General features: G+C 37.1%; 1 protein-coding gene and 1 pseudogene across 1 annotated transcript in view; one reads left to right on the forward strand and one right to left on the reverse strand.

Moving 5' to 3' along the window:
* The window catches only part of PDE7B (phosphodiesterase 7B), a 576,923-nt gene that overhangs the window by 463,039 nt on the left and 86,652 nt on the right, over positions 1–27,232 (reverse strand). The window lies entirely within an intron of this gene.
* The window catches only part of LOC109249814 (forkhead box protein K2-like), a 126,389-nt pseudogene that overhangs the window by 12,257 nt on the left and 86,900 nt on the right, over positions 1–27,232 (forward strand).

The raw sequence follows: 27,232 nt of genomic DNA on the forward strand, positions 1-27,232 counted from the left end.
ATAGAGTCTTCTAGGGATATTATAACCCCAAGACTAAGCTTTCATGGGAATAAGAACCGAATTCTCATTACCAGTGTATCTGATAATACCAGGCTGAAAAACTAACACAAAAAATAATTCAGAATGAGTATGTTTTGAAAGTACTGACAGACACAACAGTGGACATCACCCCAGGGTGGTTATCTGGATCTCTAGAAAAGATAATTCTCTCTGAAGAAAATCCACAAACTGAAACCTTAAAACAAAATAGGACATTCAACATGAAAGTTCACAAGACATGAGGAACTAGCAATAATAGAACAATATGAAAGGGAGTTTATAATAACTATGTTTAAAATATAAAGGAAGAAGGGCACCTGGGTAGTTCAACCGGTTAAATGTCTGACTCTTGATTTGGGCTCAGGTGGTAATCTCATGGTAAGTGAGATTGAGCCTAGTCAGGCTCTGTGCTGATAGTGCACAGCCTGCTTGGGCTTCTCTGTCTCTCTCTCTCTCTCTCTCTCTCTCTCTGTCTCTCTCTCTCTCTGCCCCTCCCCTGCTCGCTCTTTCTCTCAAAATAAATAAATAAACTTAAAAAAATAATAAAATAAAATATAAAGAAAGAATTTGCACCTGTAAAATAAAAACAGGAAGTTATGACACAAATTCTAAAGCCAAATAAAAATATAGTCATTAATTTTCTTAAATTTCAGCAAGTTGATTATACAGAAGACAAGTCATACTTGAAGATGAATTCAAAGATAGAATATCTCTATAGCAATGGAGGAAATAAAGAAGAAGTCAGGAATCAGACTACATACCTGCCTCACGGAACATCCAAAGGTGTAAACCCATAGTGGACAGACAATATTCTAAGATGTAATAATGGAGAAAATTCCAGAAATAAGAAGATATAAAACTTTAGATTTAAAATATCCAAGAATCAAATAGAATAAATAGAAATATAAGGAGAAAAGATCTAAGTGAGGCCAAAAAAACTGGCATCAAAAAGTAGTGAGAAATGTGGTTGAAAAAGACACTTGGTGTCAGACTACAGAAGATCTGGAAATTAGTCTAATGAGTTTCAACTCTGTCTTATAGAAAATGGGCACTATTAACTTTGTGGCTGGGCTGCTACAGAAAAAAGAGTAATGTTTTAGGACATTTGAAACAGGAAGACTACAGTAATATTTTCCATTAAAGAAGAACTCTGTATCCAAATTTTTGTTTTATATCATTTTTATTTATATTTTATTTTTAATGTTTTTATTTATTTATTTTTGAGACAGAGATTGCAAGTGGAGGAGGCACAGAGAGAGAAGGACACAGAGAATCCAAAGCAGGCTCCATGCTGTCAGTGCCTGATGCAGGGCTCCACCTCACAAACTGTGAGATCAAGACCCGAACCGAAGTCAGACGCTTAACCAACTGACCCACCCTAGCACCCCTATTTATATAAAGATAAATATTTATATTTTGAAGAGTCAAAAAAATCTTTCCTAATATTCAAAAATGTCATTTTCAAATTTATATTTACAAGGCTACTGAATTCCACAGGTGTAAAAAACACAAAAAAAGGAGACAAAATACAAATGAAACCTTAAGGTGTCCTTTAGTCTGGGTTCATTGACCAAATATTTTCAAGTGAATCAAACAGAAATCAATCGCTTTTGACCATCTCCACAAAGGGAGATTCATAAACCTGTTAACAACAAAGTTGAGGGCCAGGTACAGGGCCAAGTCTGAGGCAACTGAATTGATGAGCCAGTCCCTTTCCTGAAGGTGCTTGCCCACTGAGGAGACCAACACAGTCACTGATAAAATAATGTGGGGTGGCTGCTCTCAGAGAAGTAGGCATTTTGGGGTGCCTGGGTGGCTAGGTTGGTTAAGGGTCTGACTTCGGCTCAGGTCATGATCTCATGGTTTGTGAGTTAAAGCCCCACGTCGGATTCTGTGCTGGCAGCTCAGAGCCCGGAGCCTGCTTTGGATTATATGTCTCTGTCTCTGTCTCTGTCTCTCTCTTTCAAAAATAAATAAACATTAAAAAATATTTAAAAAAAAAAGAGAGAGAGAGAAGTACCCATTTGGTTGCTACAAAGTCTCAGAGGAGGACTCCTCCTGGACTAGCAGGTGTCAAAGAGACTTCTAAGAGGAGGTTGTGCTGAAGCTGCAGCTGAAAAGTCAAATCAGCTAAGTGGAAGGCATTCTCAACCTTCAGGGCACTGCAGGTACCAATCTTTCATTATGCCTGATGCACACAGAACAAAGGGAGACATCCTGAAAATGGAGCTAGAGAAAGGTAAGCACCAGCCAATCAGGATGTGCTTTCTAAGTGCCATTCTATAAAGTTTAACATGACACTAAAGGTGATAGGAAATCAATAAATGCCTGTAGAAGCAGATGCCAGGAGTGGATTTGTGTTTGAGAATGATCACTTTGGGGGCAATGTAGGGGGCGGATTACAAAGGGAGGACGCGATACGGAGACCAATGGGAGGAACAATAAACTAATCCAACCGAGAAACGATGAAAGCCTCCACTAAGGCTTCTTAACATTGCAGATGGGGAGACAAATGTTTGTTTTCCTTTGTTTGTAGTGTGAAACTTTTGCGAGTGAAATTTTAGGATATTAAGCAAATCACCGCAGAGCTGGTACAGGTGGAATGAAGTCGCGACTCACTCTGCTCCTGCTTCCCCTTGCATCCTGCAGCCCCTCTGAAAAAGTTTGAAAACCAGTGTACCAGAGAGATTTAAGAAGTAAAAATCAGTGTTTCCACTCATTTCATTTAAGAAACCCCTTTAGTGTCTAATCATCTGTAGCGTCGAGTTGCTCTTCATTATCTAAAGTAAATCCCTGCAGAAATTCATAAGAACTCTTGCTTTATTTCCTTAGGTGTCAAATAAATATTGCACTCAATAAATCTCTCAGTGTGTCTCTAGCCTCTGCAACCACACTTCAAAACTCAGTTAATTATAGTCTTGTGTAAGCAGACATTCTGACCCTCTATTTCCTGAATCAATTTGGGGATGATGACTCTGGTTCCAGATCGCATAAACAATTCAACATTTTTAGATCTTACCTCTTCTCATTCTATATTCTCCTCTTTACAAGAATCATCCACCTGAATGTTTTTTTTTTTATTTTTAATGTTTGTTTCATTTATTTTTGAGACAGAGAGAGACAGAGCATGAGCAGGGGAGGGGCAGAGAGAGAGGGAGACACAGAATCCAAAGCAGGTGCTCCAGGCTCCGAGCTGGCAGCACAGAGCCTGACGTGGGGCTCCAACTCACAGACTGTGAGATCATGACCTGAGCTGAAGTCGGACACTTAACCGACTGAGCCACCCAGGTGCCCCTACCTGAATGTTTTCAATCTCCTGCTATAGTTGTATGATTGTATATAAATATGAATAGCTAGACCTGACTCTGTTTGGAGCTCCAGACCTGTAGTTACTGCTGGACATTTTTAATTAGGCTCTCCAGACACCAGTCCTGGCCAAAAGGAACCTTATCACTCTCTACCCTACACCTACTCCTCTACCCGTTTTACTCACTAGCTGTGTATACTGGCACCACCCAGTATTTCCCCAATAGGCTTCTGTGCCACTCCTCTCTCACTCCCCACCAAATTACCTGAGTCATTTGTTGTTTCTAACACCCTAAGACCACTCAAAGCTGATTGCCTTCTCTCCAGCCCCATAGCAGCTTTCATCTAGTTACCTGAACTTACCATGGCAGGGACCATGGTGTTCAGCAAGCATTCCGTCTGCTTTCCTCATTTTCCCAACCTCCTGTGGTTAGGCTGAGCCATGTAACTAATTGTGACTACAGGAAGAAATGACACATGTCACTGTCATCCCAAAGCATAAGAGACTCAGAGCACAACCATGTAGTTGCCTCTTTCCCTGCTTTGGTAACTAAAAAAAGCCATGTGTCACAGATGATGCAGTCAAAACATGGTGGACCCTGAGTCCTCGAGTGACACTGTGGAACACAGCCCCCACGGATCTGGGCAGGGCCTATAGAAAGAGGGGGAAATAACCTTCAGTTGCACAAAGCAACTGAGATTTAAACACTGTTTGTTAACACATCATAACCTAACTTACGCTAACACTTACTGATTGGTCCCTTTAGCTTCAGGACAGCCCTGTTTCAATCCTCTGCACAACCTCAGAAGTGATCTTTCTAAGGTGAATGCATTACATGCCACAAACACTTAACCCCCACATCCTATGCAGAACTCTTCAGTGGCTTCTCATATCACCTACCTATATTCAAAAGTCTCCAGCATGGCCTGTGAAGGGCTCATTTGCCACAGCTTGCCTTGCAGCCCCATTTCCCAATGGCCCTCAACAGTCTTGCTGAATAAACTACATGCACGTGAATTTGTTCACTGGCTTCTTGGCCTTGACGGTGCTGTTGCCTACAAGTAACATTCTCCCCATCCTCACCATAGTCTACCTAGTGAACTCCTATTCCTTACTCAGGACTCATTTCAGATGCATTTGCTCTGGGGATGCCATTCCTGACTTCAACAGGTAACTTCACCTTGGATGGAACCCCACAACATTCTGTGCTGAACTCCACAACACATCACATGGAAGCATAGTCCTTTTTCTTTTCTAGTTCCTTTTATTCCTATTCATCTGTCTTCTGGTCTATTCCATTCTCACCACTAATTCTCAGTCACACAAATTCCTCATAATAAATGCCACAGAAACAACCAACCAACCAAAAAATGAATATAACATAAAATAAATACTGAAGCTTTTACTAACTGGATTTTGCCAAAAAACCCAACAGGCTGTTTTCCTTTCTTTTCAATTCAATTTATTGAAAATAGGGAATGCAGATACCACAACATAACTCCATATATGTTAGATATTTAGTGCATTTCTTTTTAATGATGATCATAACTATATAGAAGAAGAAGACATGAGGAAAAGAGGAACTGATATCTACTTTTATCTATCTGATTATAATTCACTACTGATGTGCAGGCAAATCCCAAGCAATTACCATAACCTACATCTAAAATTAATTTATTTATAATTTTTATAACAATTTTATAATTTTATTTTGGGGGAGGCACCTGGGTGCCTCAGTTGGTTAAGCATCTCACTTGGGCTCAAATCATGATCTCATGGTTTGTGGGTTTGAGCCCCGCATTGGGCTCTCTGCTGACAGCTCAGAACCTGGAACCTGCTTCACATTCTGTGTCTCCCTCTCTCTGCCCCTCCCCTGCTTGTGCTCTCTCTCTCTGTCTCTCTCTCTCTCTGTCTCTCTCTCTCTCTCTCTCAGAAATAAATAAACATAAAAAAAATTTTTTAAATAATGTTTTTGGCTTGGTAATGTGGAATCATAATTGCTTTTTTTAAGACTAAAGTATTTTCTATTCTCTTAGTCATTATTAAGGAAATAACCTAGTTTAAAAAGTACATTAATTTCATCAAATTCATTCCATCCCAAAAATGTTTTATGCTTTTTTTTAAAATTTTTTTTTTCAACGTTTTTTATTTATTTTTGGGACAGAGAGAGACAGAGCATGAACGGGGGAGGGGCAGAGAGAGAGGGAGACACAGAATCAGAAACAGGCTCCAGGCTCCGAGCCATCAGCCCAGAGCCTGACGCGGGGCTCGAACTCACAGACCGCGAGATCGTGACCTGGCTGAAGTCGGACGCTTAACCGACTGCGCCACCCAGGCGCCCCTATGCTTTTTAATGAATATGCGTAAAAATATGTCTTGGGCAAACTATAAGAAATTGTTTTTTCCCTTATTCTGATCAACCAATTATGGCCAAGAAATTAATTCTTCTACTTTAAATTTCTGACTAGTCACTTCTAAGAATTTCTTCTCTAGGGATCCTTAAAGTCATTTGCTTTCAGTTGCAAAATGGGAAAGTCTTTGAAATTAAAGGTTCATAGTTTGAAAATAGTCCAAAGACTCAAAGAACTATGATTTTTTTAAAAAAATTATGTTGTTTGACTCCAAAGCAAATACATACCAAACAAAACTTTGAAAAACTTCAGAAAGAAGGAAAGACCAATTTAGAAAAATCAGCTAATTTCTATTAATTGGTCAGTGAGTCAGCTGACACAGTGTTAGGACTAGTTAAAATTAAATCATACCATAATATGTGGAAATTTCTAAATTTAATAAAACTTCCCCTCTGTGGGAATGAAGCAGGGCACGAATCAGACTCAAATGGTAAAACTGTCCTTACTTCTGCAATTTGATATTTGTCTATTCATTTTGCTGTTTACTGACCAATTGTATGACACAAAACATTGCAATAGGTCCCTTGGCCTGAATAATATTTGACCTAGTTCCAGCTTGAAATTTATAGGAATTCTTAAAACATTAACACATAAAGGCTTAAATTCTCAAATAACTCAACTATGTTCATGCCAAAGAAATGCCAGTGAAAGAGCCTGTGACCCCCAATGATTCCATCTGCTAGCTCTCCATGGTATTCCTTGTTCTCCACAGCTCATCCATTTAACTGTAATTTACAAACCTTCTCATTAGCTTGGACCATTTTGGCAAGGATCTGATTTGGCAGCTTAACATATAGCCCTTTCTGCCCTTGAAAATGTACTATAGTACTATGTAGCCATAGTATATAACCAACTTTCATGACCCAGATGAAATATGCAAGTACAAATGTAAACGAGTTGGAAGTAGATGGAAGGGAAGGGGAGTGGATATTGGGGACAGAGCATATCCACAGCCCTCCTCTCTCATTCTAAAGTCCAGGCACATGGAAGAGCCTCAGGCAGGGTGGGTGCCAGCTGGCCAGCAGTACTTCTGACTGCAGAGGCAGAGGCCACTCCACAGACCTGCATCCTCTCTAATCCCATGGCTCATTATGCAGTCTCCTCACTTGGCCTTCCTTATCCTCTGTTTTCCTCATTTCAGTATAGAGGAAACCAATGCTAAAAATGTTTTCTGCATATAACATCAGCTTTATTTCATTCTGATTTACTCTGTCTCTCTTTCTCTCTCTCTCTCTCTCAGGACAATGGAATGTAGTTTGATTCTCTGGTTTGTTTCCCTTAAGCTCTCTGTTCTCTGTCAGATCACTTAATCCCAGGAAAGTTCATGATAAGTGTATGTATACCACTTCATGTTATTCTGTACCTTGTCACCTTTGTTTCCTTTTTGAATCATGCTTTGTTGATTCTACTTCAAATTATGGAACAGATTGCTCCCCAGAGCGCATGACATCATGCATTTTTAATGAATGTGACATGGAAATTAAATGCTTTTAAACCTTTCTGAAACAGTAGTAAGATGGATCCATTACCACACTGATTCCATTGCTAGTAGAGCATTTAATTTAAAAATATGTAGCAACATGTCAGTGAATGGCAGGTTTCCAGCTAGTTCTTGTGGAAACCACTTTCTGGGGGGAAAAAATGTGTGGAAAGCAATGCAAGATGCTCTTGTCAATCTGATCATTCTTTTGTTGCATATGATATGCAGTGGGTCCTGGAGGACTCAAAACTACCTTTTTCCTCTTCCACAGCTTCAACACATGGCTCAAAATCTAGAGGATAGTGGGTGCCTAATAAATGTTGACTGAAAGAATGAATGAGTAAAATAATAGAACATATAAGCTTGAATACTTGCTTATTGATGGCAGAAATGATGAAAGCTTCTCTTCTTTCATCATTTCAAGGTTAACACCTTAAAATGGTCAATTTTTTTTTTGTTCCAGAAAATGAGAATATACAGTTGAACAGTTTCCATTTCTCTGATCTTTCTGGATAAAGTGTCCTTTGGCTACCTCTCTGAACTAATTCCCTACTGCACCCACCCCTACCCAGAATTAGTTCCAGGCCCCTAGCCTCTTTGCTAGGCCCTGCACACATGCCAAGAACACTGACACTCAAGAACCTTTGTTCTTTCTGTTCTTTTGTCTGGGACGCCCCTCCTTCCAGTATCCCTTTGGCATGCTTCCTGGCTTCATTCAGGTTCCTGTTTAATTGTAACTTCAGAGTTGTTGCCCCTAATCATGCTAATTAAAAAGCACACTTTTCCCATCACTTTCTCTCCAGTACTTGGGGCCATGTGACATCATAGATATTTATTTATTTTCTGTCTCCCTTACTAGGACATTAACTCCATGAGAGCAAAGACCTGTCTGCTTTGCTCACTGTATGTCCTCACCATCCAGAACAGTGCCTGTCAGTAAACATCTCGTGAAGGAATAAATAAATTTAGGATTTCTTCAGTTAGCAAGGTGTTTAATAAAGAGGTAGAACCTGTGGTGGAAAGATAACTAGTTGGGGATGAGAAGGATTTGGCTCTACCATTTACAAGACCCTGGATTATTTAGCCTTACTGAGTCTCACCTTTCCTCTCAACAAAAAAGCTACGACAGTTCCTGCATTAAGAGACCGTAAGGGAACAATAGCTTCAAGAAGGATCAAGATAGATATGGACACGTTTTCCAGAGTATGAAGCCATGCCTAGATGAAGGTTAGGAGTAGAGTGAGCTATCTAAAACTCTGTGTCTTATCTGTCATTTGGCATCTTATTTCTCAGTTTTTTTCAAAGCAATTAATTATGATAGTAAATAAATTTAATAATTACAATATAAAAACTGCAAAAACACTCAGAAAATATCAAAAGGGTCCTTTATTTCATTTAGCAGCAATGCATGACCTTCTAGAGGAACTTCCAATCGATACATCCATTTTCCACTAAGAAATGGGCATGTGACTTGGGAAGGCACACTAGCAGACTTTACAGCACTGGTAATAAAGCAAGTCTCTTTCCTTCTCTTTCCTTCTGGAAAGACTATGCATGCTGGTTGTGGTATTTTTCATATCATGGAAAGGACAAGTTTAAGCAAGAATGATGCCAACACAGAGAAAGTAGAGTTGAGAGATGAAGAGAGAAGTTGTGATGACATCTAAACATGTTTGAAGTTAACTCTACCTTCTATACCTTTCAAGTTATGGGAATCAACAAATTATCTTTTCTTTAAGCTACTTTGAGTTGTTAGAGGCCTCAGAAATTCAGGAGGATATGGAGAAAACAGCAAATTCTGCTTTGCAGAAAACAAGAAGACAAGACTTTATTTAAAGCCCAAAAGCAATAGGGTGAAAAAATGCTTATGAAATTCCTGCATTTCTTAGAAGAAAAATTACTTCCCAGCCCACCCACCCCAAGTCTCTATTTTCATCATGTTCCTGCTTCCGGCCCCAGGCCAGGGGCACCCCAGTAGTTTCTTAGAGCTGAAGAAATTCTAAATTTCACTAGCTGGTGAGGCATGATGGAGGTACAGAAGTTCCAACATCATTGCTAGTCAGCAAGAAGAAAGTCATTTCCTGTACTCTAGGCTTGGACTCTGGATACATTTTCACACACAATTAGTAATACTCAAAACAGATTGATTCTGAAATACTATTAGTGCAAGTCAATTGAGGTTCGATAAGTAATCAGATTGCTCAGAGGCAAACTTTGAAACATACTACATTCCTAAATTAGGGACCACCAATAATTTATATCACCGTAAACCTGTGTGTGTGTGTGTGTGTGTGTGTGTGTGTGTGCGCGTGTGAGATGTATACGACTAATTGTTCATTCTCAGTTACAGAAGAGTAACAGTTTTCAAAGTGTGGTACAGAGGACTCTAGATGTCGTTGAGACCCCTTCTTTGAAATAAAATATACTCTCATAATAAATCCAAGACATTATTTACCTTTTTCACCCTCATTATTTTACATGTATACAGTGAATTTTCCAGAGGCTTAATGGCATGCACTGTCTTAATAGATGAATGGAGAAATAGACAAGAATCAAGCTATTTCCTATTAAACCAGACAATTGCAAAATAATGTCAAAGAATGACACTCTTTGGAAATAATTTTTATTTTCCATTAAACATATGTTATTTATGTTAATTTGAAATGGGCTTACTGTTGCTTTCAAATGAGTAATAAATACATATTTTTTTAATTTATCAGTTTTAATTTATTTAGTCTGATAAGTATTGATGAATACAACCCACACACATAAAAGAACTTTGAGATCCTCAATAATTTTTAAGAGTGTAAAGAGTTCTTGAGATCAAAAAGTTTGAGAATTGCTGTGATAGAAGAACCAGTTGGAAATTCATTCAGGTAAAATGTGTAATAACTGGATATTGCACAAGTGTGCTATCAAATCTAAACTCTACATTAATTTTTTAAAATGAAAGTTATTTGAGGCATTCCTCAGAACAAAAAATCTCACAATTTGTTAAAATGGGTATTTAACATGTCTACATCGATTTTACTACATCGATTTTACAATTTCTCTATGAGAAAACATTGATTTGCTATGGAATGGTGTTAGCTTTAGCACACCTGTACTCGTTAAAAAAAGACAGTACTGTTATCAATGAAGAGGTTAGGTCTTTTTAGCAGCAGCATCTAAAGCAGGTGTTGTGAAGTTTTTTTGTGAAAAGGGCCAGGTTGTAAACATTTTCATCATTGCAGGGCATGTGGTTTCTCCCTCAGCTGCTCGATTCTGCTACTATAGCATGACAGCAGCCATAGGTAATATGTAAACAAATGAGCAGGGCTATTGTCCCAGCAAACCTTTACTTATGAAGACTGAAATTTGAATCCCACTTAATATTTCACATGTCATGAAATATTATACTTCTTTGGTTTTTAACCACTTAACTAGCTCACAGGCACTACAAAAACAGGTAGTGGGGTGAATTTGGTCTGCAGAGTGCAGTTGGCCAACCCTTGGTCTAAATTACATTACACAGAACTTTAATCCTTTGAGATCCTCTGTAACAAAGTTTTCCATGACTAAATAATTTTGGGAGATGTTGCAATAAAGATGCAAAGTGTACACTGTAATTTAAAGCCTCTGAATCATCCTTCAAAAAATTCTTTTTGTTTCAACTCTGTTTATCAAACCTAATGGATTACAGCAACATTTTTGTCAAACAATATTTGTTTATTGTTCTCAAACTACTGTTCTATGTAATTTACATTGGGAATTGTTGCTCCAAAGGGCCCCTAACTCAAATGCTCATAGTTACATTGTGTAGTACCTATGGAAGATACAAAATCTAAGAAAATGGGTATTAATCTGCTCAACCTGCCCAGGACCACTGCCTTTTAATTGCATACAGTACAAACAAAATGACCAACAAAACATACCTTCCTTCTGTACTCAGCCCTTAGACACCAGTTTGCAGCCATTGGTATATAGATTTATATGCAGTAATAATGATATTAATGTTTCAGAATTTATTACACAAAGAAATGGACAGCTGCTTCTCTTGACGACAAATGATACCATATTCAGACACGTCCTCAGGGAAAAATCCAAGAAGGTCACAGTAAAGATGTAATCAGAGAGGATATAGTAATTGTGCTTTCGTTTTTGCCATTACGTAGCTAATTTTGGGTGATTTTCAGGATGTTTCTCAGACTTTAATGTACAAAGTACCTGAGATCTTATTAAAATGCAGATAGATTCTGATTAAATCTGGGTGGTACCCAAAAGTCTGCATCTCTAACAAACTCCATATGACACTCGTAATCCACGGGTTCAGGATTCAGGAAGGGACTTCTTGCCCTGCACAAATTCAGTAAAATTCAATGACCTACTAAACAGAAGAATTTGTATGTTCACAAGATCCCCAGGCAATTCATACACACATTCAAGTCTGAGATGCACTGCTCTAGAGCCAATTTCCATGAACACATATTCTTGGTGCATTGGAAAGACAGTCCAGCTGTACTAAATAATCTCTACCAATAGTGAAATATAGGGTGAGTCTCTTTGAATAAGTAAAGAAAGGAGAAGAAAAGAATATTCTTCCTCCCTACTTAAGGGAGCATTACTTCACCTTGAAAAGCCCAGAAATGACTTATGAGGTAACAGTTGCCTAACATCTACTAATGAATCCACATTCATATCAAGGAAACAAAAATGAATGCAGGACAGGAGCTCAGAAGTCAGTTATAAAAACTTCTGATATCGGGGCGCCTGGGTGGCTCAGTGGGTTAAGAGTTCGACTTGGGCTCAGGTCATGATCTCACGGTTTGTGAGTTCGAGCCCCACGTCGGGTTCTGTGCTGACAGCCTGGAGCCTGCTTCAGATTCTGTGTGTGTGTGTGTGTGTGTGTGTGTGTGTGTGTGTGTGTGTGTGTGTGTGTCTGCCCCTCCCCCATTCACACTCTGTCTCTTTCATTCTCAAAAATAAATAAACATTAAAAAAAATTTTTTTAAAAAACTTCTGATATCAGAGATTGGAAAAAAGAAGTATGTGATAGAGGCATAAAATATCATTTCAAGAATGCTAACTTTTGATAGAAATATTCCTGTTAATGAAAATTGGCAGGATCACACATAGTGAGTAATCAGTAAAGCCACACCCTATGCCAGCAGCACATCCTTGGGGGAGCTGGCATGAGGTGGGAATCAAAAAGTTGGTGTTGTCTCCCAACCAAAAGTCACAGAATAGGGACACACAGCCTGAAAGGCTTACCTAACACAGAAACCATATGAGGATATTGCTAAATATTTGTTGGATGAGTTCAAGAATGTCTGACTTATGCTCTGAATGAAAGAGCTGTAATTTCTGTGCTTGTCCTAATTTTTTGGATGACAACTGTAGCATCCCTGGGACTCAGAAATGCTGTATTTTTGGCATTTTGATTTGGTGGGTAGAGGAAGGGGTGCTTAGGAAGGGTATTTTGTTTGTAAATCAAGGATTACAAACCAGCAAGAGACATTGGGGCACCATGCTAAGAGGCTGGAGAAGAAAAGGGCATGTTCTTGTTGATAAGAATACTGAAAGTTCAAGAACGGTACCAAGAAGATTGGGCTCTTGAGAATTATGAACAGTAAACAAAGGCACCCACTCAAATGAAAGAACAGCACAATTACATTTAGCTCAGTCTAGCCTGGGAGAGTGGTGCCTTTAGAGGCCATTTGAGCCCTAGAGAGCTTTCCCTGGGCACTGCATGAAGGAAAGGGCTTGGTACACACCCTCTGTTTACAGACCTAGCTTCCTCAATCACCCAACTCTTTTATTACCTTTCCTCTCATTTATTTTTTTCATCCCTTGGCTTCAGGCCTGGCTTCCCTCCCACCCCATCACAATTATGTTTTTATCCTTAGTCTTGGAGCACATTCTATCTGTTCTGGCTATGACCCCAGCCACTCATGATAATAGTTTTACTTCCTCATTTTTCCAGTGAACTCATGAACTTGTTTGGGTAATGCCTCTCTTTATTTCACCAGCCCCAGGATCATTTGGTACTTAGCATCTGGTCCACCTTTATAAGCAGGGTCACCACACTCCAGGTCTGAACAGAAGAGACCACACTTCATAGTCTGACCATTGTTCTTGGTTGACCTCAGTGCACATGCTGCATCCTTTCATGTATATTTTTGCTGTTTCTTTTGAGTCCACCACTAGGTCATTTTTTATGCAGGAGAAAATCCTTTTTTTACTTTTTTAACACTCACAGAAAATATAAGTCCTATGTTCACTTAATATTTACCAAATTTTGATGAGCAAGTCTTAGGAAAAAAGAAATATATACTGAATGCCAACACCTATGCTCAGATTGATAATAGTTGCAGACTTTAGCCAATATGTTCTCTAAAACAGCAGATAACTCATTCATTAGGAAACAACTTACATCTACCAGTAGCCAAAAAATTTAGTACATTCCTTACCTGGGTTAAAATCAGACAGACTGCTAGCTAATTTTAGGCCAACAGATTTTACAGTTCCAATAACATGCTTTATACCTATATTCATTAATAGAACAAAAACAGTATGAAACAACTTGTAATTTAGTTGAATGAAAACTATTTAACCTTGTTCATAAAATAAAATATCTGCAGTTTTTAGAATAGATACCTTTTCTAGATATAGCCAGTCATTTTTATACACATATATTTTTTAAATTTTCAGGGTCAAAGATTATATTTTTACCCTTAAAATACAAAATTCTATATTAATAAGGTTAATCCCTGTTAGTCAACATATAATGAGTTATACAATCTCCTATAACTTCAGCTTATTTTTAAGCTAAAGTCATTATTAAACTTATTTTGTATAAGAACAGAGCTTTATACAGCTATATATCTATACTCTGAATATGTGAATGAATGAAGACGGGTTGCTTCATAAAGTATATTGCTCACTCATGAAGACAGAATAAATTTAGCTATTGTGTAATTATATTAATAATTACAAAATAATTAGAAGGTATATTTAAGATAAAAAACATTCTAAGATTCTCTTTGAAATCACTTGTTTCTCTTGTTAATATTTAGCATTAGTTGGTTATTTGATTATGAATAGCTAGCTTGGAAGCTTTTGAGCCCTGGAAAATATTCTTATAGCTTTTGATGCATTTGTCCTGATGTGTCTATGTACTATAATACAAAAAATTTTCATGATGGAAGTTACACCTACCCACCACCCCCCCAACTTGGTGTTGCACCACCACCATCTTCCTTTCTTCATCCTAGAGAAATCAATAGATACTGGAGAAATCAAAATAACTAAAATCCCCATCTTTTAAGCATTTGCTATATACAAACACATGCATTATCTTAGTGAAAGCACAACACAGCAGCTCTATGGAAGGTTTTCACCACTGTACATTTAATAAATAAACTGAGACCCAGAAAGCTCAGCTGCTTTCTCCAAAATCACACAACTGATAAATGATAAACAAGTCAGGCTCATATCTGACTCCAAACTACAGTACTTAATAATAACAAGAACAAGTACTACTAAGTGCTACCTGCTAATGACTTCACTCAACATGCCCCAAGATGATCTCAATCCTCACAATGGCAGAGTAAGGTAGATTCATTTTAATTCCCAATTTTGTGGATAAGGGGCTTAGGTATAGAGAAGTTTAGTAGCTTGTGTAAGTCGGCATTGCTGATAATAAGTTGTTTAAAGATTTGAATGAGGCTGGTGAGGACCTAGTGACAACTTGCTTAATCACAATACTCAGGGACACGTGTTTTAAGAATGTATCTCAAATTATCCACCCACCAATATTACTCTTATTGATACAATTCATACACATGTAATGTGTTATAAAATATTAATGTAGTTGTGTCAGTGTTTGTTTGCATTTATTTAGCCTTTACCATGTGGCAGAAATGCTAGATTTTATGGATACATAAACAAAAAGACACTATCTTTTATCAAGAAGCTCCCAATGGAGTTGGAAAAGATACATGCTAATAAATGCTATTGGATAGATAAAAGGGAATGGCTCTCTCTTCCTACAGCAACACAGACATGCTCTACAGAAGAAATGAAGATAAATTCACAGGTAAAGAATGAGGTGAAATTGTCCAGCCATCCACAATTGGTATGGAGTATTCTAGGCAGAGGAGACATATTTAAGATAACGTAGCCTGCTACAGAATGGCAGTTGTTTCACTATTACTCAAGTGCAGAATGTGTATGACACTGACCCAGGAAATGGTCAGCATCTGACCTCAAAAGGTCTCCATCATTTTTAATTTATTAATTTATTATTTCATACGGTTAACAAATATTAATTCAGTGTCTGCTACGTTTTAGAAAATGTACTGGTCAATCACTAGGAGAAAAGGAAGGTGCGGTTCTGGCTATCTAGCCAGATACTGTGTTATCTGCTCCTCTGAAGAGTTTGAGTTGGGAGACATTGAATGAATTTAAGCAGGGTGATAGGGATTTCATGCTTGGCAATCATCACTCCTGAGTAGTGGTCTGTGTTGGAAAACCTGGTGAAAATTTAGAGAATTAATTATATAGCTCATGATTTCTATCACTTTTAATATTTTCTTTTTCCTACTTAATTTCAGTATAATTTTATCCTCTTTGTCTAGCTTTCCAATGTAGAAGAATAGAACATTGTTTTTTATAGATTGCTCAGCCTAGAAATAATAATATCTATATTTAAGTTTTCATAGCTTACTCTCAAATAAAATTACCCTATTTCACAAACAATGTAAGAACCTTATAGGTGTAATATCTATTCCCTTTCCTAGGCATTGTGCTCCTATTTGACTTCTACATAAGCAATAAGCCCAACACATTGTTATTTTTATTTTATGCAGTAAGTACATTTTTGAAGAAATGAAAGAAGATAAACATATATGTATTAAAAATAAAAATACTAAAACAGTCTTTAATATTTAACCAAATATTTACCATTTCTGGTGTCCTTCACTGCATTCTGCAGATCTGGGGTTCTGTCTGGTATCATTTTTCTTCAGTCTAAAAACCTTCTCTCAGCATTTTGTGCAGTGCAGATTTACTGAAGACTTTTAGGTTTTGTCTACTGAAAAATGTTTCTGGTTTTGTTTTGGTTTTGGTTTTTGCCTTCAATTTTGGGGATATTTTTGGTGGACATTGAATTCCAGATTGATTTTTTTTCTGCACTGATTGATTTTAAAGATATTATTTCAAGGTTTTCTGGCCTGGAAAGTTGGCCATCATTCATTGTTCTCCTATGTAATGTGTCTTTTTCTTCCAGTTGTTTTAAATTTGTTTTTTATTTTTAATTTTCGGCTGTGTAAATATGATGTACCTAGAAATGTCGACATTCATTTATATTTGTCCTGCTGGGGGTTTGCCCGGGTAGTAAGAAGAATTCTTCTAGGAAATGTGTTGCACAAATCCAAACATATTAAATACAAGGTCGAAGACTCTGCTCCAGACACTACAAATCCAGGTTTATCTTCCTAGAGGGTAAAAGACTCCAATGCACAATAAGACTGTGAGAGCCCCAGGCTATAACTATTTCAAATCATGGTGGCTCGTAACTTCTGAAAAACAATTTGCCATTTTGGAAAATATAAGACTAAACTTTAAAAATGTGTCGGTCTCATATTGCCATCAGAAAAATGTGACATCAGACAGGTAATTTAAATGAATAATTTGCACATCTGACACTGTGTGGGGTTTTGTTTGTTTTGGTTGTCATATGTTCATCCCTTGGAGCTGGTAAGAACAAAGCATTACACTTCTTAGGACCATAGTAAGTTGTACTGGTTAAAATATCCCAACAACTGGTGCAGTCATGTCTAGGCAACCAACAGGGAATTAGCCACCAGCCATGTCTAGGCGACCAGCAGGGAGTAGCCCATCAGCCTTGAAAAGCCATAATGGTGCCTTAGGCTGGATCTGTGCTATATGGAAAGGCAGAGATTAAGTAGGGACAGAAAAGACCTTAAAAGGCATGTTCTTTTCTATCTTTGATTGTGGATTCCTCTCTGATAAATGTCTACCCTGCTTTTCGAAAATATAGCGGGGGGAATAAATCCTTATAGCCCACATCAGGAGGTTAATTATTAATCTTCATACTTTAAATAATTATTGATCACATCTTGACAACTTTTCTTTTGAGATTACTAGTCACTCTAAAGGATCTCAAGCTGGAATAACAATATTCTTTAATTTTGCCAGAACTACTAATTAATTTTTTAAAAAAGTCTTGACACGGATCCAGTCTGGAAGGACTAAAGCCAAAGTGAACATCCTGTGAACTCTGGATGAACAGTTCATTTACATCTGGATGTTCTGATTGAATCTGAATAGTGTGTTCTTGTATCCCAGGAGAAATGAGCGAAGTTCATGTCTATGCTGGTTTGTATCCAAACCAAAAAAAGAATAAATATTAATTTTGGCATGCAAATTTATTAAAACCATATATTTAGACATTTTTCTTCATAGGCAATACTGATTTCAAAATGTCATCTTCTAAATAATAGTAAGAAAAATAAAACTATAAAATGATCTTTCTATTTTCCTTGTACATTTTTAAATTGTGCCGTGCAATAATTAATGGGTACAAAATACTCGGCAGCTGCAAAGCTAATCTCAAATCATTATTTGTATTTGCTCTTAAAAATAAATAGGATGATTTTTCATGCTAATAAATTCAAGCCACAGATAATTATTTTTATAACTTAAAATTTCATGTTGTTTGTCACTTGGCTGTATATTCAAGCTGTATTTTATCACATAAGACTTACAACACACATGAGATGGTGGGGTAGACTTTTTCTTTAAAGTTTCAAATATTAAAAGCTAATTTGTTTACTGTCAAAAGTCTAATTAATTTAAAAAGACTGAATTTAGGGGTGCTGGAGTGGCTCAGTCCATCGAATGTTCAACTCCTTATTTCAGCTCAGGTCATGATCTCAGTTTGTGGGATTGAGCCCAGCATCTCTCTTGGAATTCTCTCTCTCCCTCTCTCTGCCCCTCCCCCACTCACGTGCACACTCTCTAGCTTGCACTCTCTCTCTCTCTCTCTCTCTCTCTCAAAATAAATAAAATTAAAAAAAAAAGAAATTTAGGTTTCTTTTATGTAATGATTATGGTAATTCTATTCCTGAAGTTGAGAACTATAGCATGAAAGAAGCAAAATAGTGAATTTAAGCATTCATTCAAAATCTTATTTATCCCACCAATTGTTTTTGCATGTGTTAATGATGGAGATAAGGTAGTAAACACAACAAATATATCCTCTGCCTTCCAGGAGCACTCAGAGTTGCTTTGGGGATAGATAATAACCAACAAAGTGTGCAATTAATTGTATAATTAGAATTGTGGTAAGTGAAATTATTCAGAAGTACATAGTACTAAGAAACTTCTAGCTTCTCTGGGGAAAGAACATTTCAACTCAGACCTAAAAGAGGGTAGGAGTGAGATCAAGTGGGGGTGGGAGTGGGAGGTATATGGGCAGAGGCGAGTTGGCATGAGCCACAGGGCAGAGATCAGAAGGAGACACAGAACAGGGGATTTAAGGATCTGCATGAATGGAATGCAGTGAGGAAAAGAGAGATGTCAGAGGCGAGGCTTGTGAGGTCAGCAGGGGCCAGATCACAGACATCACAGTATGCCTTATTAGGGATTCTGGCCTTTATTTTAAGAGCAATGACCTGATAGTTATTAAAGAATCTCAAGCAAGAAGAGGCATGATAAGATTGCATTTTAAAAATCACCCAATTGGCAACATAATGGAGAATACATTGGACTGATAAATAGTAGATAAGGGAGCCCACTTCTAGAAATTCAGCGCAAAAAAAGGGGACTAGTTTGACAATGGGTGATGAGGATAGAGAATAAGAACAATATCCAATATAGTGATATTTAGGAAGTAGAGTCAACAGGAATTGGAGATTGAGTAAACATGGGGGCTAAAGAGATTGAGTCAAGAATGATGTCCAGGTTGCTGATATGTCCAATTAATGGATATTGATTGGTGTATTTGTTGAAGCAGGCACCACTAGAAGTGGCTCACAATTTTCTTTTTTGAATTGAGGAAGGAGAAGGAACACACCAGGAATCTGGTTTTTGGCACACTGAGTTTGATATGCTTATGAAACGTTCAGGTGGAAACAGTAAGCAAGCAACTTCACATGCTCAGAACTAAGAGGAGGCTTATATTTGCAGGAAGATAAGTAAAGCCCTGAGAGAAGGTGAGAGTATCTCAGCAGGCTTTCGCAATAGAAGTTCTGCAGAATCCTACGATCTGTTAAATATCACCAGGGCTACTATGTGAAAGAATGATTGAAAAAATATTAAACATCAGCTTCTGAGCTTCATGTGCTACATGAATAAATGGGCCGTGACTGAGGATTCCCATTAGGAATTATATTACAGAACTTTCAGCGCACAGAACAGCAGGCAGTAGGATAGTGTTCGTGGGGATGAGTCCATCCTCACATTTTGATGCCAGGTAGAGAAGGCCTTTGATGTCTGATGAGTGCTGCTGTTGCACAAAATAGAGGAAGGTAGATGAATGATATCAACCTCTTCCTCTCAAATTGCCTTCCCCACCTCCCTTTACGCTCAGCCAACTGACTTGAAGCAAATAAGCTTTACTAATGTAACAGAAAATCAAAGGGAAATTTTTATTCTAAAGAAGACATTTATACACACCAATAATAAATTGTTCCCTGCCACCTGCTCTTATACTAAATGTTGCAAAATGTGTATTACATCAGTTAAAGGTCAATCGTATCATGAGGTTTTAGAATTTCTCAAGATTTTCTCACTTTATTACTGTGCCTTTTGTTTCATACTTTATCTGCATTTGTGTTTCACAAATATGTCTGAAGGTCAAGTATGGTGATTTCTGAAGATGAGGACACAAATAAGATGGAAATAGAGGATCTAGGCTTAGGTCTATGGATAGTTTTGATGATTTTAGTGATGAAGAATTGCAATCTTCTGAGTCAATTCACCGCACTAGTTCAGCAAGGGACCCAAAGGAAGTTCACCGTTATGACAAAAGCTACTGAATGAATTTTATATCCCAGCTGTCCTATGCATTGTGCACAGTCTGGGGCAAACAACAAAAAGTCAGCAATAACTCTAGCAAAACTGGAAAGACTTCTACAAAATACAGCCATTTGACAAGAAAGATGCTAATTATCTTAAAAAGCAATTTGAATCTCAAACACACAGAAAAGACTTTAGTTTTTTTTAAAAAAGTCACTTTCAGTGAAAGGGCTCAGAAAGCAACTTATTTAGGAGTTATTAGGAGCATAATTTATAATCTAGGAAAAATATTGCATAGTTTAAGAAAACTTAATAATGTTCAGAGAACTTAATGATAGTGGGAAAAATTATAGTTAGTAAAATGTGAGCATGAGATTCTGTACAACAACTGAAAAAGTTCCACTCTCAACCAGTATCATATGTTAACATATTGATGACAAGTCACATTACCCTAAAGAGGTTTTGTGTAATAAACTGGAAATAAACAGCTTCTCTCCAGAGTGATGAATAAACAAATTTTCCCAATAAATGTCACACTGTAGAATTCATAAGATTTCTAAATGACAGTGAAATTTTAAAAAGTTTTTTCTACTACAAAATGTTATTCAAAACAAGTAAAGAACAAGATACATTTGATGTTCATGTTCATCTCTGAGAACAGAAGTTCTATTTTGAAAGAACTGCATTGGTAACTGTGTTGATGGTGCCCCCCAAAAGTTCACATTCTCACTGACATCACAATACACTGATTTACTTTTTCAGAGAGCTACTGGTGTCAAAACCTCTTGAATATGAAATTTAAAAATGTCGGGATGATACTATAAAAATTATTATTAAACAAAGACCAGTTCACCAAAGACAGATTTAAAACAGTATGAAAATCTAGAAAGGGAGCACCTATACCTCTACGTACAGAAATCCAGTGGTTTAACAGGGGGACAGTTCTCAACAGGGTGTTTGAGCCAAAAGGAAATTATAGGCACTTTCCACATATTAATAGGCCAGATTTTGTTGGATGTTTTGAAGATGAAGAATGGCTATAGAAACTAGTCTACCTAGCAAACATTTTTCATCACATTATCCAGTTGAACAAGTCTTTGTAAGATCCAGGAACATTTTTTCACTTCATGTGACAAGATTCCTGAATTTAAAAGAAAACATATCTTTAGAAAAAATGTATTGCAACAGGAAATTCTGAAATATTTTAACTGCTACTTGGGTTTGAGAGGGAGGGGGCATATGACAAGTCTTGAGCCATATTGGAAACCACCCAGAGAACTTAAGAATAACACTGGAAGTATTTTCCCTTTCAATCCAAGTGTATGACTGAGAAAAGTGTATGTAGTGTACGTAGAGAAAAGAGAGATCTTTTCTCTAGATTTCCTTTCAGAATGGGAACTTGACTTTGAGAGAAGATGAATAACTTTGAGCTGAAGTTTGCTTATATAAACTCAAGATGCCAATTAGTGCTCTGCCCTTAGATAAGTTCTGGATTTCTGTAAAAGCAGAGTATCCTGCCGCTTACAGGGAAATAGTGAGTACTTTGCTGTGGTTTCAACTTCCTTTATTTATGAGTGTTTCTCATTTAACCAGCATCAAAAACTAGGACAGTAGTTTTCTGTTTACAGTTGAAAATGAAATACATGTATGCTTACCTCATATGTTTGGCCCAGAATTATATATTTTCGAGCAAAAAACAAGCACAGTTTTCATATTATATATGTACATCTCATTCTTGCTGGTTCAAACAAGTTTTTGCCAAATATAGGCCTATAAAACAGATGGAGGAACGAACATTATCTGCACAATAATTTGCAACTGCTAGGCCTATATTTAAGCCTAATCATGTCACTCAGTTAGAAACTATTTTGTCAAAGTCTTGTGTAAAAAACATTGGCTTTTATGTATCCTAAACTGTATTTTTATTTACATTGCTTTGGCTTATGATTTTAGGATGTTTACTATTCAGCACTGAAAATAAATCTTCGTATTGTAACTAACAATGAAAAGCAAGTTATTCTTAACTATAGAGAGCAAACTGAGGGTTGCTGGAAAGGAGGTAGGCAGGAGGATGGGTTAAATGCGTGATGGGTATTAAGGAGGGCACTTGTTGGGATGAGCACTGGGTGTTATATGTAAGTGATGAATCATTAAATTCTACTCCTGAAATCAATATTACACTGTATGTTACCTAATTAGAATTTAAATAGAAACTTGAAACAAACCAAAAATCAAGTTACAAACTTGATTTAAATCTAAATGATCAAATCTACCTTTAAAAAACTAAACCTCAAAATTAAATAAATAAATAAATAAATAAATAAATAAATAAATATAAATATTAAAAAGTAAACCTCATTTTGGCTTCTATTTCATTGAACTTATTGTTTGACTTACGAGTTTTAAAAATTTATGAAAATAAAATAAAGAAATTGATTTTTAAAGGTAAGCCAAGGTTAATTACCATTTCTTTCTTCAATTAAGGTAAACTAAAAACTAATTTTAGTCATATAAATAGGGGAAGACCATTCTTGCCTTATAGCATGCATCATGTCACATCTCATTACCATTTTGTTTAGCAGACATTTGTGGCAAATCTTTTAGGTCTTCTTGGAGAGTTTTAAAAAATCAAGTAGAAGCTTTAAAAAAAAATAAATAAATAAAAATAAAATTTTTATTTCAAGTTGATATTTTTAGTGAGAAAGGGAGCCACACACAATGAGTATGCTGATAAGTTGGCCAAAATAAACATATCTGTAGAAAATTATCATTCTCTCCTCAAAAGAGCATTAACATTATTATTGATTGATCATATCTACAACTTATTGATCATGATAACATAACAGTAGCCGTAGATATAATAATTTTTACATAAGGAGTCCCTGAGACCGGGAAACTATTGAATAAGGTTGGTCTTGGGAAAGGAGAAAAGGGCTAGGATTAAAGCTTGAAGGAGTTCAATGTTTACAATTAGATGGGTAAGGATTTTCTGGTAAAGGAGAAGAAGAAGGGGAAACTAGAGAGCTAGCCAAAAATCTAAGGGGACCCAGAATCATGGAAAGCAAAGTAGCAGAGGTTCCCACTAGGATGGAATAATCAGCTATATTATTCTTTAATATGAGGTCAAGTGATATGAAATCTTAATAATATGTGCTGGACTTATCATCAGAGAAGTGACTGATGACCTTAGTTTACCCTTTCAGAAGGTTAATTAGTAAATGTCAGCTAAGGAAATGGGGTCATTGAGCAAGACAACTGTTTCCCTTCTGTGCTATTTTCTGTGTGCTGGTAAAGATAGAGAGAGTTACATGGTACTGAAAGGAATGAAGAACCTTTTTTAAATGAAAAGATCTGTATATATTTAAATGTTGATAGGAAGGATCCATTAGAAAGAGAGAAGGTGAAGATACAGAAGAAAAGGATAGTAAAGAGACCAGAAGAAGGAGATGGGATTCTGAGCTTGGTAGGAGGCTTGGTCCTATCACCTCTGTGCAGTGAGAGAAGGAGGGGGGGGGGGGGGGGGGGGAGGGAGGTGGGTACAGAGGCAGGTAAGCTTGGAATGAGGAAGGAGGTCTGGGTTTAGCAGCCTGAAACAACATGTCTTAATTCTGTGTTCCCTCCATTATATAACAATGCCTAAGTGTAAACTAAAATAAAACTTTCAGGTTTAAAATAACAATATTTTACAATATTCATATCCCTCTTCTTGCTTTCCCTTTTAACCCCCTTCCACTATTCTACCCTGCCTCCCCTTATCCACAAGGGACCAAGAACAATGAACTCTTTTCAGATTGTTAAATAAGGTCAACAATTCAAAGGCCTTTGTGGACTTTTGTAGTGGTGAACATATCTGCCAGGAGTCATAACCACAATCAGGCTTTGAATAAAAACAGAATCCATATGTCACTGCTTTTATCAGGCATTCAATCAGAAGAGAAAAAAAAAAGCTCTGAATTCAAGTACATACATGTCTCTCCCCATTCTAGCACCGTTCTAATTTCCTGTTCCATGTCAGTGTATATTGTGATTGCTTTAAAATCTATGTTTCTGGTAAGAGAAATTATTTGTGTTTTAGAAAGAAGGTAGGTAGGGATACCAGAAGTTAAAGATTAATTATTTCTTGCAAGCGGAAACAAACCACAGCTTACTATTTAACTCCTCATTTTACTTCTGATTCAAAATAATCATTTAAAATCACAACAAAATGCCCAAATAAGTAATTCCTTATGTTACAGCATAGAGTTTAAGAAAGCATTTGTTACTCTGAGACGATTAATATAAAAAACAAATTTCTCTAAATGAGAGCCTGTATCAGTGATACAATTTCATTATACAGAAATAGTCTTGACTTATAGAATTTTAAATTTCCATAGTCACAAATTTTCTAATTAGCTGTAAATACAACTTTGAAAGGTATTCATTTATTTATATATCTAAAACTTTATATTCAGTTGAAATCTCTTTAAAGGAGAACTTGTTTCTGAATAAGTTGAGCCAAATCAATTTTTTTTTATTTTTTAGGCTAAAAAGCATGGAATATCAATAATTGCATAGGATTCAACCTAATATCACAAACACTTGGCACATAACAGGCACTTGATAAATTCTTCTTAAATTAATCTATGAACCTGAGAATTCAAGCATGTATTCTACTTTATCTGGGAAATGCATTATAGAAAAGAATGTCATCAACAAGTCAACTTCAAATGTTCAACAAAGCAATGTATGATTGCAAATTAACTACTATACAAACACAAAAAACTATAACCATCGAAAGAGTTCTTGACAGCTTCTGATAATGCCAACGAAAATCAACTGGGGAGAGTTTAGAATAATCACTTAGTTGGCATTCTAGAAATGCCAGTGTTGTAGGGGTCAGTGAAACATTAGCCAAACAGAGACAAATCTATGCTTAAGGATTTACCTTCAATTACTGAAAAGAACCTTTCTTCCCCAATTTCATTTTCAAATAGAATGAAAATAAAATACCAGGAAAAGTCCACGAACCCTAAAACAAACAAAATTTAACTCTCCACAAGGAAATGTTGAATTTAAATTGGAATGTTATACACACCTTCTGGCAATTTTTAAGTCAGACATACTTTATAGAAGTTGCAGTTTTCAAGCAGTTTTGGAATTTAGACTTTAGGACTAGCTCCCGACATAAATCAGAGAGCACTACCTCTCCTACGTGCACACATCCCACTCACTATCACATCACCCTCTTTTATTTTTTATAGCACGTATCACTATTTAAAATAAATGTTTGTTGAATAAATGGGTGGATTTATTCATTTTTAAATTATTCATTGTAAAAATACCTGGTTACCTGTTTCTAAATCATAGAACTTGTTTAGCAGGTGGTAACTGTAATTCAAATATAAACTGCATTGTGTGATAAAAGCTGATTGTACCAGTCATGTATTTTGATAAAACCATCATGAATTACTAATTTTTTAACAAAACTGGTTAAAAGCCATGCGTGCCCATTTTTGCAAGCAAGATTGTGCTGAGAGGCCTCAGTAACTCCTCCAGTTAGTCACTTTTGAATCTGGGCTCCCATAAAATATTCCATGCACTCTACTAAACACTGTCCATGCCACATCTCAGGTAACCCTCACAAAAATCTTCTGTGATAGGTGCTATTACTTAGCCCATTTAACTCATGAGGAAGTTAAGTTCAGGAATATTAAACAGCTTTGCAAGGTGACACAACTAGTGGGTGATAGAACTATAATTCGTATCAATGCTGATCCCAACCTTGCCTTTGGTCATTATCTTACATGGCATCTCGGGAATAAAAGCTCCTTCCATTTTCAAAAACTTAGTGTTGTCCTAACCTCACCAGGCACCACCAACACCAGAAGAGAGGCCACACAAATCGTGGTCCTCTTCCCTTCCCCTAAGAAAGACATATTTAAACAATGTAAAAACATTTTTTCCCTCTAGGCTCACTCTACTTCTTGAAATATGGGGTTTTATACCATGTTTAAGAACCTCAAAGGCTTACTTAAGGTCCCGGGTCGCTTTCACAAATCCTTCTCTCTGCCTCAGACCTCAACTAGACCTCAGTTCTCAACTAGAATGACTGCACTCTTCTCTCCATCAAAGACATAACGTTATGTCTTTGCTCCTCAATTCTCCTCAAGACTGTCCTCAGTGAAATGATTCTTTTTTTTAAAGTTTATTTATTTATTTTGAGAGAGAGAGTGTATGAGTGGGGAAGGGTCAGGGAGGGAGAAAGAGAATCTCAAGCAGGCTCTGGGCTGTCAGCACAGAGCCCGACACAGGGCTTGAACTCACGAGACTGTGAGATCATGCCCTGAGCCAAAATTGAGAGTCAGGCGCTTAACTGGACGAGCCACCCAGCCACCCCTTTGGTGAAGTGATTCTGGAATGGCCTTACCTCAACTTGAGGGCAAAAACTGTTGGCTTATCGTTACTGAGGGCGCTGCCAAACCCTGAGGCTACTGAAATTGAGTGTGTCTTTGTTTCTCTCCCTTGAATGAGTGGGCATTTGTCCTCTATACCTTATTAAATTGGAGTCGCAGAAAGTAAAAGTTCTGCAGTAAGTGTGTTCCCACCAGTTATTCGTTGAGTCCACACTCAAATTTTACAAGTGATTGTATCATTCTGCTGAAAAGAAAAACTCTGTTGACAGGGTCACCAAATTCCTCCCGCTTCAGGCGTTTGCTTTTATTGGCTGCCCACAGCCTTGTGCCACCTTCAAAACCAGGAAGCACATGGTGTTTCCTGTCCCTCCTGCTACCTTGCAGGAAATGCCTGGCTTTGGGTCATCCAGAATGTACTGGCTGGAAATGCCAGCACAAGAGACAGAAGACGAGCTGACACCAAAACCAGACAGTGGAGAGATTTTGGCCTGGTCAAGTGTCTGACTTTCTTCACTTCCTTCCTGCTGTTCCTCCTTGAAGTCATGTCTACAAATTAATAGTGACCTTGTATACACCAATA

Source organism: Panthera pardus, unplaced genomic scaffold, assembly GCF_024362965.1.
Source record: "Panthera pardus isolate Hobbes unplaced genomic scaffold, ASM2436296v1 HiC_scaffold_17, whole genome shotgun sequence".
NCBI classification, from domain to species: domain Eukaryota; kingdom Metazoa; phylum Chordata; class Mammalia; order Carnivora; family Felidae; genus Panthera; species Panthera pardus.